We start from the raw sequence: 12,713 nt of genomic DNA, 5'->3' as shown, positions 1-12,713 counted from the left end.
AGGAACTAGGTAGATGTTCTGGATGGTGACTAAAGATCTTTGACTGTTTCCCTAATCCCTATGGGCCCTGGTGTGTGTGGGGGTGTACGTCTAGGAACTAGGTAGATGTTCTGGGTGGTGACTAAAGATCTTTGACTGTTTCCCTAATCCCTATGGGCCCTGGTGTGGGGGTACGTCTAGGAACTAGGTAGATGTTCTGGGTGGTGACTAAAGATCTTTGACTGTTTCAATTAATCCCTATGGGCCCTGGTGTGTGTGGGGGTTTACGTCTAGGAACTAGGTAGATGTTCTGGGTGGTGACTAAAGATCTTTGACTGTTTCCCTATGGGCCCTGGTGTGTGTGGGGGTTTACGTCTAGGAACTAGGTAGATGTTCTGGGTGGTGACTAAAGATCTTTGACTGTTTCCTAATCCCTATGGGCCCTGGTGTGTGTGGGGGTTTACGTCTAGAACTAGGTAGATGTTCTGGGTGGTGACTAAAGATCTTTGACTGTTTCAATCCCCATGGGCCCTGGTGTGTGGGGGGTTTACGTCTAGGAACTAGGTAGATGTTCTGGGTGGTGACTAAAGATCTTTGACTGTTTCCCTAATCCCTATGGGCCCTGGTGTGTGTGGGGGTGTATGTCTAGGAACTAGGTAGATGTTCTGGGTGGTGACTAAAGATCTTTGACTGTTTCCCTATGGGCCCTGGTGTGTGTGGGGGTTTACGTCTAGGAACTAGGAAGATGTTCTGGGTGGTGACTAAAGATCTTTGACTGTTTCCCCTATGGGCCCTGGTGTGTGTGGCGGTTTACGTCTAGGAACTAGGTAGATGTTCTGGGTGGTGACTAAAGATCTTTGACTGTTTCCCATGGGCCCTGGTGTGTGTGGGGGTTTACGTCTAGGGAACTAGGTAGATGTTCTGGGTGGTGACTAAAGATCTTTGACTGTTTCCCTATGGGCCCTGGTGTGTGGGGGGTGTATGTCTAGGAACTAGGTAGATGTTCTGGGTGGTGACTAAAGATCTTTGACTGTTTCCCTAATCCCTATGGGCCCTGGTGTGTGTGGGGGTTTACGTCTAGGAACTAGGTAGATGTTCTGGGTGGTGATTAAAGATCTTGACTGTTTCCCTGGGCCCTGGTGTGTGTGGGGGTTACGTCTAGAACTAGGTAGATGTTCTGGGTGGTGACTAAAGATCTTTGACTGTTTCCATGGGCCCTGGTGTGTGTGGGGGTTTACGTCTAGGAACTAGGTAGATGTTCTGGGTGGTGACTAAAGATCTTTGACTGTTTCCTAATCCCTATGGGCCCTGGTGTGTGTGGGGGTTTCCGTCTAGGAACTAGGTAGATGTTCTGGGTGGTGACTAAAGATCTTTGACTGTTTCCCTAATCCCTATGGGCCCTGGTGTGTGTGGGGTTTACGTCTAGAACTAGGTAGATGTTCTGGGTGGTGACTAAAGATCTTTGACTGTTTCCCTAATCCCTATGGGCCCTGGTGTGTGTGGGGGTGTAATCAGGAACTAGGTAGATGTTCTGGGTGGTGACTAAAGATCTTTGACTTTTTCCCTAATCCCTATGGGCCCTGGTGTGTGGGGGGTGTACGTCTAGGAACTAGGTAGATGTTCTGGGTGGTGACTAAAGATCTTTGACTTTTTCCCTAATCCCTATGGGCCCTGGTGTGTGGGGGTTTACGTCTAGGAACTAGGTAGATGTTCTGGGTGGTGACTAAAGATCTTTGACTGTTTCCCATGGGCCCTGGTGTGTGGGGGTGTATGTCTAGGAACTAGGTAGATGTTCTGGGTGGTGACTAAAGATCTTTGACTGTTTCCCTATGGGCCCTGGTGTGTGTGGGGGTTTACGTCTAGGAACTAGGTAGATGTTCTGGGTGGTGACTAAAGATCTTTGACTGTTTCCCTATGGGCCCTGGTGTGTGTGGGGGTTTACGTCTAGGAACTAGGTAGATGTTCTGGGTGGTGACTAAAGATCTTTGACTGTTTCCCTATGGGCCCTGGTGTGGGGGGGTGTATGTCTAGGAACTAGGTAGATGTTCTGGGTGGTGACTAAAGATCTTTGACTGTTTCCCTAATACCTATGGGCCCTGGTGTGTGTGGGGGTTTACGTCTAGGAACTAGGTAGATGTTCTGGGTGGTGACTAAAGATCTTTGACTGTTTCCTATGGGCCCTGGTGTGTGTGGGGGTTACGTCTAGGAACTGGTAGATGTTCTGGGTGTTGACTAAAGATCTTTGACTGTTTCCCTGGGCCCTGGTGTGTGGGGGGTTTACGTCTAGGAACTAGGTAGATGTTCTGGGTGGTGACTAAAGATCTTTGACTGTTTCCCTAATCCCTATGGGCCCTGGTGTGTGGGGGGTTTACGTCTCAGGAACTAGGTAGATGTTCTGGGTGGTGACTAAAGATCTTTGACTGTTTCCCTATGGGCCCTGGTGTGTGTGGGGTTTACGTCTAGGAACTAGGTAGATGTTCTGGGTGGTGACTAAAGATCTTTGACTGTTTCCTAATCCCTATGGGCCCTGGTGTGTGGGGGGTGTACGTCTAGGAACTAGGTAGATGTTCTGGGTGGTGACTAAAGATCTTTTACTGTTTCCTAATCCCTATGGGCCCTGGTGTGTGGGGGGTTTACGTCTAGGAACTAGGTAGATGTTCTGGGTGGTGACTAAAGATCTTTGACTGTTTCCCCATGGGCCCTGGTGTGTGGGGGTGTATGTCTAGGAACTAGGTAGATGTTCTGGGTGGTGACTAAAGATCTTTGACTGTTTCCCTAATCCCTATGGGCCCTGGTGTGGGGGGTTTACGTCTAGGAACTAGGTAGATGTTCTGGGTGGTGACTAAAGATCTTTGACTGTTTCCCTATGGGCCCTGGTGTGGGGGGGGTTACGTCTAGGAACTGGTAGATGTTCTGGGTGGTGACTAAAGATCTTTGACTGTTTCCTATGGGCCCTGGTGTGTGTGGGGGTTTACGTCTAGGAACTAGGTAGATGTTCTGGGTGGTGACTAAAGATCTTTGACTGTTTCCTAATCCCTATGGGCCCTGGTGTGTGTGGGGGTTTACGTCTAGGAACTAGGTAGATGTTCTGGGTGGTGACTAAAGATCTTTGACTGTTTCCCAATCCCTATGGGCCCTGGTGTGTGTGGGGGTTTACGTCTAGGAACTAGGTAGATGTTCTGGGTGGTGACTAAAGATCTTTGACTGTTTCCCTAATCCCTATGGGCCCTGGTGTGTGTGGGGGTTTACGTCTAGGAACTAGGTAGATGTTCTGGGTGGTGACTAAAGATCTTTGACTGTTTCCCTATGGGCCCTGGTGTGTGTGGGGTTTACGTCTAGGAACTAGGTAGATGTTCTGGGTGGTGACTAAAGATCTTTGACTGTTTCCCTAATCCCTATGGGCCCTGGTGTGTGTGGGGGTGTACGTCTAGGAACTAGGTAGATGTTCTGGGTGGTGACTAAAGATCTTTGACTGTTTCCCTAATCCCTATGGGCCCTGGTGTGTGTGGGGGTTTACGTCTAGGAACTAGGTAGATGTTCTGGGTGGTGACTAAAGATCTTTGACTGTTTCCTATGGGCCCTGGTGTGTGGGGGGTTATGTCTAGGAACTAGGTAGATGTTCTGGGTGGTGACTAAAGATCTTTGACTGTTTCCCTAATCCCTATGGGCCCTGGTGTGTGGGGGGTTTACGTCTAGGAACTAGGTAGATGTTCTGGGTGGTGACTAAAGATCTTTGACTGTTTCCCATGGGCCCTGGTGTGTGTGGGGGTTACGTCTAGGAACTAGGTAGATGTTCTGGGTGGTGACTAAAGATCTTTGACTGTTTCCTATGGGCCCTGGTGTGTGTGGGGGTTTACGTCTAGGAACTAGGTAGATGTTCTGGGTGGTGACTAAAGATCTTTGACTGTTTCCCTAATCCCTATGGGCCCTGGTGTGTGTGGGGGTTTACGTCTAGGAACTAGGTAGATGTTCTGGGTGGTGACTAAAGATCTTTGACTGTTTCCTAATCCCTATGGGCCCTGGTGTGTGTGGGGGTTTACGTCTAGGAACTAGGTAGATGTTCTGGGTGGTGACTAAAGATCTTTGACTGTTTCCCTAATCCCTATGGGCCCTGGTGTGTGTGGGGGTGTACGTCTAGGAACTAGGTAGATGTTCTGGGTGGTGACTAAAGATCTTTGACTGTTTCCCTAATCCCTATGGGCCCTGGTGTGTGTGGGGGTTTACGTCTAGGAACTAGGTAGATGTTCTGGGTGGTGACTAAAGATCTTTGACTGTTTCCCTATGGGCCCTGGTGTGTGTGGGGGTTTACGTCTAGGAACTAGGTAGATGTTCTGGGTGGTGACTAAAGATCTTTGACTGTTTCCCTAATCCCTATGGGCCCTGGTGTGTGGGGGGTTTACGTCTAGGAACTAGGTAGATGTTCTGGGTGGTGACTAAAGATCTTTGACTGTTTCCCTAATCCCTATGGGCCCTGGTGTGTGTGGGGGTGTACGTCTAGGAACTAGGTAGATGTTCTGGGTGGTGACTAAAGATCTTTGACTGTTTCCCTAATCCCTATGGGCCCTGGTGTGTGTGGGGGTTTACGTCTAGGAACTAGGTAGATGTTCTGGGTGGTGACTAAAGATCTTTGACTGTTTCCCTAATCCCTATGGGCCCTGGTGTGTGGGGGGTGTACGTCTAGGAACTAGGTAGATGTTCTGGGTGGTGACTAAAGATCTTTGACTGTTTCCCTAATCCCTATGGGCCCTGGTGTGTGTGGGGGTTTACGTCTAGGAACTAGGTAGATGTTCTGGGTGGTGACTAAAGATCTTTGACTGTTTCCCTATGGGCCCTGGTGTGTGTGGGGGTTACCTAGGAACTAGGTAGATGTTCTGGGTGGTGACTAAAGATCTTTGACTGTTTCCCTATGGGCCCTGGTGTGTGTGGGGGTTTACGTCTAGGAACTAGGTAGATGTTCTGGGTGGTGACTAAAGATCTTTGACTGTTTCCCTAATCCCTATGGGCCCTGGTGTGTGTGGGGGTTTACGTCTAGGAACTAGGTAGATGTTCTGGGTGGTGACTAAAGATCTTTGACTGTTTCCTAATCCCTATGGGCCCTGGTGTGTGGGGGTTTACGTCTAGGAACTAGGTAGATGTTCTGGGTGGTGACTAAAGATCTTTGACTGTTTCCCTAATCCCTATGGGCCCTGGTGTGTGGGGGTGTACGTCTAGGAACTAGGTAGATGTTCTGGGTGGTGACTAAAGATCTTTGACTGTTTCCCTAATCCCTATGGGCCCTGGTGTGTGGGGGGTGTATGTCTAGGAACTAGGTAGATGTTCTGGGTGGTGACTAAAGATCTTTGACTGTTTCCTAATCCCTATGGGCCCTGGTGTGTGTGGGGGTTTACGTCTAGGAACTAGGTAGATGTTCTGGGTGGTGACTAAAGATCTTTGACTGTTTCCCTAATCCCTATGGGCCCTGGTGTGTGTGGGGGTTTACGTCTAGGAACTAGGTAGATGTTCTGGGTGGTGACTAAAGATCTTTGACTGTTTCCCTATGGGCCCTGGTGTGTGTGGGGGTTTACGTCTAGGAACTAGGTAGATGTTCTGGGTGGTGACTAAAGATCTTTGACTGTTTCCCTAATCCCTATGGTGTGGGGGTTACCTGGAACTGGTAGATGTTCTGGGGGATCTTTGACTGTTTCCCTATGGGCCCTGGTGTGTGTGGGGGTTTACGTCTAGGAACTAGGTAGATGTTCTGGGTGGTGACTAAAGATCTTTGACTGTTTCCCTAATCCCTATGGGCCCTGGTGTGTGTGGGGGTGTACGTCTAGGAACTAGGTAGATGTTCTGGGTGGTGACTAAAGATCTTTGACTGTTTCCCTAATCCCTATGGGCCCTGGTGTGTGTGGGGGTGTATGTCTAGGAACTAGGTAGATGTTCTGGGTGGTGACTAAAGATCTTTGACTGTTTCCCTAATCCCTATGGGCCCTGGTGTGTGTGGGGGTTTACGTCTAGGAACTAGGTAGATGTTCTGGGTGGTGACTAAAGATCTTTGACTGTTTCCCTAATCCCTATGGGCCCTGGTGTGTGTGGGGGTTTACGTCTAGGAACTAGGTAGATGTTCTGGGTGGTGACTAAAGATCTTTGACTGTTTCCCTATGGGCCCTGGTGTGTGTGGGGTTTACGTCTAGGAACTAGGTAGATGTTCTGGGTGGTGACTAAAGATCTTTGACTGTTTCCCTATGGGCCCTGGTGTGTGTGGGGGTTACGTCTAGGAACTAGGTAGATGTTCTGGGTGGTGACTAAAGATCTTTGACTGTTTCCCTAATCCCTATGGGCCCTGGTGTGTGTGGGGGTTTACGTCTAGGAACTAGGTAGATGTTCTGGGTGGTGACTAAAGATCTTTGACTGTTTCCCTAATCCCTATGGGCCCTGGTGTGTGGGGGGTTTACGTCTAGGAACTAGGTAGATGTTCTGGGTGGTGACTAAAGATCTTTGACTGTTTCCCTATGGGCCCTGGTGTGTGGGGGGTTTACGTCTAGGAACTAGGTAGATGTTCTGGGTGGTGACTAAAGATCTTTGACTGTTTCCCTAATCCCTATGGGCCCTGGTGTGTGTGGGGGTTTGTCTAGGAACTAGGTAGATGTTCTGGGTGGTGACTAAAGATCTTTGACTGTTTCCCTAATCCCTATGGGCCCTGGTGTGTGTGGGGGTTTACGTCTAGGAACTAGGTAGATGTTCTGGGTGGTGACTAAAGATCTTTGACTGTTTCCCTAATCCCTATGGGCCCTGGTGTGTGTGGGGGTTTACGTCTAGGAACTAGGTAGATGTTCTGGGTGGTGACTAAAGATCTTTGACTGTTTCCCTAATCCCCATGGGCCCTGGTGTGTGTGGGGGTGTACGTCTAGGAACTAGGTAGATGTTCTGGGTGGTGACTAAAGATCTTTGACTGTTTCCCTAATCCCTATGGGCCCTGGTGTGTGTGGGGGTGTATGTCTAGGAACTAGGTAGATGTTCTGGGTGGTGACTAAAGATCTTTGACTGTTTCCCTATGGGCCCTGGTGTGTGTGGGGGTTTACGTCTAGGAACTAGGTAGATGTTCTGGGTGGTGACTAAAGATCTTTGACTGTTTCCCTATGGGCCCTGGTGTGTGTGGGGGTTTACGTCTAGGAACTAGGTAGATGTTCTGGGTGGTGACTAAAGATCTTTGACTGTTTCCCTATGGGCCCTGGTGTGTGTGGGGGTTTACGTCTAGGAACTAGGTAGATGTTCTGGGTGGTGACTAAAGATCTTTGACTGTTTCCCTATGGGCCCTGGTGTGTGGGGGTGTATGTCTAGGAACTAGGTAGATGTTCTGGGTGGTGACTAAAGATCTTTGACTGTTTCCCTAATCCCTATGGGCCCTGGTGTGTGTGGGGGTTTACGTCTAGGAACTAGGTAGATGTTCTGGGTGGTGACTAAAGATCTTTGACTGTTTCCCTATGGGCCCTGGTGTGTGTGGGGGGTTACGTCTAGGAACTAGGTAGATGTTCTGGGTGGTGACTAAAGATCTTTGACTGTTTCCCTAAAGGGCCCTGGTGTGTGTGGGGGTGTACGTCTAGGAACTAGGTAGATGTTCTGGGTGGTGACTAAAGATCTTTGACTGTTTCCCTAATCCCTATGGGCCCTGGTGTGTGTGGGGTTTACGTCTAGGAACTAGGTAGATGTTCTGGGTGGTGACTAAAGATCTTTGACTGTTTCCCTATGGGCCCTGGTGTGTGTGGGGGTTTACGTCTAGGAACTAGGTAGATGTTCTGGGTGGTGACTAAAGATCTTTGACTGTTTCCCTATGGGCCCTGGTGTGTGTGGGGGTTTACGTCTAGGAACTAGGTAGATGTTCTGGGTGGTGACTAAAGATCTTTGACTGTTTCCCTAATCCCTATGGGCCCTGGTGTGTGTGGGGGTTTACGTCTAGGAACTAGGTAGATGTTCTGGGTGGTGACTAAAGATCTTTGACTGTTTCCCTAATCCCTATGGGCCCTGGTGTGTGTGGGGGTTTACGTCTAGGAACTAGGTAGATGTTCTGGGTGGTGACTAAAGATCTTTGACTGTTTCCCTAATCCCTATGGGCCCTGGTGTGTGTGGGGGTGTACGTCTAGGAACTAGGTAGATGTTCTGGGTGGTGACTAAAGATCTTTGACTGTTTCCCTAATCCCTATGGGCCCTGGTGTGTGTGGGGGTGTACGTCTAGGAACTAGGTAGATGTTCTGGGTGGTGACTAAAGATCTTTGACTGTTTCCCTAATCCCTATGGGCCCTGGTGTGTGTGGGGGTTTACGTCTAGGAACTAGGTAGATGTTCTGGGTGGTGACTAAAGATCTTTGACTGTTTCCCTAATCCCTATGGGCCCTGGTGTGTGTGGGGGTTTACGTCTAGGAACTAGGTAGATGTTCTGGGTGGTGACTAAAGATCTTTGACTGTTTCCCTAATCCCCATGGGCCCTGGTGTGTGTGGGGGTTTACGTCTAGGAACTAGGTAGATGTTCTGGGTGGTGACTAAAGATCTTTGACTGTTTCCCTAATCCCTATGGGCCCTGGTGTGTGTGGGGGTGTATGTCTAGGAACTAGGTAGATGTTCTGGGTGGTGACTAAAGATCTTTGACTGTTTCCCTATGGGCCCTGGTGTGTGTGGGGGTTTACGTCTAGGAACTAGGAAGATGTTCTGGGTGGTGACTAAAGATCTTTGACTGTTTCCCTATGGGCCCTGGTGTGTGTGGGGGTTTACGTCTAGGAACTAGGTAGATGTTCTGGGTGGTGACTAAAGATCTTTGACTGTTTCCCTAATCCCTATGGGCCGTCTAGGAACTAGGTAGATGTTCTTGGTGGTGACTAAAGATCTTTGACTGTTTCCCTATGGGCCCTGGTGTGTGCGGGGTGTATGTCTAGGAACTAGGTAGATGTTCTGGGTGGTGACTAAAGATCTTTGACTGTTTCCCTAATCCCTATGGGCCCTGGTGTGTGTGGGGTTTACATCTAGGAACTAGGTAGATGTTCTGGGTGGTGACTAAAGATCTTTGACTGTTTCCCTATGGGCCCTGGTGTGTGTGGGGGTTACGTCTAGGAACTAGGTAGATGTTCTGGGTGGTGACTAAAGATCTTTGACTGTTTCCCCCTATGGGCCCTGGTGTGTGTGGGGGTGTACGTCTAGGAACTAGGTAGATGTTCTGGGTGGTGACTAAAGATCTTTGACTGTTTCCCTAATCCCTATGGGCCCTGGTGTGTGTGGGGGTTTACGTCTAGGAACTAGGTAGATGTTCTGGGTGGTGACTAAAGATCTTTGACTGTTTCCCTATGGGCCCTGGTGTGTGGGAGGGTGTATGTCTAGGAACTAGGTAGATGTTCTGGGTGGTGACTAAAGATCTTTGACTGTTTCCCTATGGGCCCTGGTGTGTGTGGGGGTTTACGTCTAGGAACTAGGTAGATGTTCTGGGTGGTGACTAAAGATCTTTGACTGTTTCCCTAATGGGCCCTGGTGTGTGGGGGGTGTATGTCTAGGAACTAGGTAGATGTTCTGGGTGGTGACTAAAGATCTTTGACTGTTTCCCTAATCCCTATGGGCCCTGGTGTGTGTGGGGGTTTACGTCTAGGAACTAGGTAGATGTTCTGGGTGGTGACTAAAGATCTTTGACTGTTTCCCTATGGGCCCTGGTGTGTGTGGGGGGGTTTACGTCTAGGAACTAGGTAGATGTTCTGGGTGGTGACTAAAGATCTTTGACTGTTTCCCTATGGGCCCTGGTGTGTGTGGGGGTTTACGTCTAGGAACTAGGTAGATGTTCTGGGTGGTGACTAAAGATCTTTGACTGTTTCCCTAATCCCTATGGGCCCTGGTGTGTGTGGGGGTTTACGTCTAGGAACTAGGTAGATGTTCTGGGTGGTGACTAAAGATCTTTGACTGTTTCCCTAATCCCTATGGGCCCTGGTGTGTGTGGGGGTTTACGTCTAGGAACTAGGTAGATGTTCTGGGTGGTGACTAAAGATCTTTGACTGTTTCCTAATCCCTATGGGCCCTGGTGTGTGTGGGGGTGTACGTCTAGGAACTAGGTAGATGTTCTGGGTGGTGACTAAAGATCTTTGACTGTTTCCTAATCCCTATGGGCCCTGGTGTGTGTGGGGGTTTACGTCTAGGAACTAGGTAGATGTTCTGGGTGGTGACTAAAGATCTTTGACTGTTTCCCTATGGGCCCTGGTGTGTGGGGGGGTGTACGTCTAGGAACTAGGTAGATGTTCTGGGTGGTGACTAAAGATCTTTGACTGTTTCCCTAATCCCTATGGGCCCTGGTGTGTGTGGGGGTTTACGTCTAGGAACTAGGTAGATGTTCTGGGTGGTGACTAAAGATCTTTGACTGTTTCCCTATGGGCCCTGGTGTGTGTGGGGGGTTACGTCTAGGAACTAGGTAGATGTTCTGGGTGGTGACTAAAGATCTTTGACTGTTTCCCTATGGGCCCTGGTGTGTGTGGGGGTTTACGTCTAGGAACTAGGTAGATGTTCTGGGTGGTGACTAAAGATCTTTGACTGTTTCCTAATCCCTATGGGCCCTGGTGTGTGTGGGGGTTTACGTCTAGGAACTAGGTAGATGTTCTGGGTGGTGACTAAAGATCTTTGACTGTTTCCCTAATCCCTATGGGCCCTGGTGTGTGTGGGGGTTTACGTCTAGGAACTAGGTAGATGTTCTGGGTGGTGACTAAAGATCTTTGACTGTTTCCCTAATCCCTATGGGCCCTGGTGTGTGGGGGGTGTACGTCTAGGAACTAGGTAGATGTTCTGGGTGGTGACTAAAGATCTTTGACTGTTTCCCTAATCCCTATGGGCCCTGGTGTGTGTGGGGGTGTATGTCTAGGAACTAGGTAGATGTTCTGGGTGGTGACTAAAGATCTTTGACTGTTTCCCTAATCCCTATGGGCCCTGGTGTGTGTGGGGGTTTACGTCTAGGAACTAGGTAGATGTTCTGGGTGGTGACTAAAGATCTTTGACTGTTTCCCTAATCCCTATGGGCCCTGGTGTGTGTGGGGGTTTACGTCTAGGAACTAGGTAGATGTTCTGGGTGGTGACTAAAGATCTTTGACTGTTTCCCTATGGGCCCTGGTGTGTGTGGGGGTTTACGTCTAGGAACTAGGTAGATGTTCTGGGTGGTGACTAAAGATCTTTGACTGTTTCCCTATGGGCCCTGGTGTGTGTGGGGGGTTACGTCTAGGAACTAGGTAGATGTTCTGGGTGGTGACTAAAGATCTTTGACTGTTTCCCTATGGGCCCTGGTGTGTGTGGGGGTTTACGTCTAGGAACTAGGTAGATGTTCTGGGTGGTGACTAAAGATCTTTGACTGTTTCCCTAATCCCTATGGGCCCTGGTGTGTGTGGGGGTGTACGTCTAGGAACTAGGTAGATGTTCTGGGTGGTGACTAAAGATCTTTGACTGTTTCCCTAATCCCTATGGGCCCTGGTGTGTGTGGGGGTGTATGTCTAGGAACTAGGTAGATGTTCTGGGTGGTGACTAAAGATCTTTGACTGTTTCCCTAATCCCTATGGGCCCTGGTGTGTGTGGGGGTTTACGTCTAGGAACTAGGTAGATGTTCTGGGTGGTGACTAAAGATCTTTGACTGTTTCCCTAATCCCTATGGGCCCTGGTGTGTGGGGGTTTACGTCTAGGAACTAGGTAGATGTTCTGGGTGGTGACTAAAGATCTTTGACTGTTTCCCTATGGGCCCTGGTGTGTGTGGGGGTTTACGTCTAGGAACTAGGTAGATGTTCTGGGTGGTGACTAAAGATCTTTGACTGTTTCCCTATGGGCCCTGGTGTGTGTGGGGGTTACGTCTAGGAACTAGGTAGATGTTCTGGGTGGTGACTAAAGATCTTTGACTGTTTCCCTATGGGCCCTGGTGTGTGTGGGGGTTTAAGGAACTAGGTAGATGTTCTGGGTGGTGACTAAAGATCTTTGACTGTTTCCCTAATCCCTATGGGCCCTGGTGTGTGTGGGGGTTTACGTCTAGGAACTAGGTAGATGTTCTGGGTGGTGACTAAAGATCTTTGACTGTTTCCCTAATCCCTATGGGCCCTGGTGTGTGTGGGGGTGTACGTCTAGGAACTAGGTAGATGTTCTGGGTGGTGACTAAAGATCTTTGACTGTTTCCCTAATCCCTATGGGCCCTGGTGTGTGTGGGGGTTTACGTCTAGGAACTAGGTAGATGTTCTGGGTGGTGACTAAAGATCTTTGACTGTTTCCTAATCCCTATGGGCCCTGGTGTGTGTGGGGGTTTACGTCTAGGAACTAGGTAGATGTTCTGGGTGGTGACTAAAGATCTTTGACTGTTTCCCTAATCCCTATGGGCCCTGGTGTGTGTGGGGGTGTACGTCTAGGAACTAGGTAGATGTTCTGGGTGGTGACTAAAGATCTTTGACTGTTTCCCTAATCCCTATGGGCCCTGGTGTGTGTGGGGGTTTACGTCTAGGAACTAGGTAGATGTTCTGGGTGGTGACTAAAGATCTTTGACTGTTTCCCTAATCCCTATGGGCCCTGGTGTGTGTGGGGGTTTACGTCTAGGAACTAGGTAGATGTTCTGGGTGGTGACTAAAGATCTTTGACTGTTTCCCTAATCCCTATGGGCCCTGGTGTGTGTGGGGGTGTACGTCTAGGAACTAGGTAGATGTTCTGGGTGGTGACTAAAGATCTTTGACTGTTTCCCTAATCCCTATGGGCCCTGGTGTGTGTGGGGGTGTATGT

At 49.3% G+C, this 12,713-nt stretch overlaps 1 protein-coding gene across 1 annotated transcript in view; it reads right to left on the bottom strand.

Moving 5' to 3' along the window:
- Positions 1-12,713, bottom strand: part of LOC123995914 (solute carrier family 2, facilitated glucose transporter member 12-like) — a gene marked incomplete at its 5' end in the record, with an annotated part of 38,186 nt that overhangs the window by 1,391 nt on the left and 24,082 nt on the right.

Source organism: Oncorhynchus gorbuscha, linkage group LG14 (genome assembly GCF_021184085.1).
Source record: "Oncorhynchus gorbuscha isolate QuinsamMale2020 ecotype Even-year linkage group LG14, OgorEven_v1.0, whole genome shotgun sequence".
Taxonomy (NCBI): domain Eukaryota; kingdom Metazoa; phylum Chordata; class Actinopteri; order Salmoniformes; family Salmonidae; genus Oncorhynchus; species Oncorhynchus gorbuscha.
This window is presented reverse-complemented; position numbering and strand designations above follow the sequence as displayed.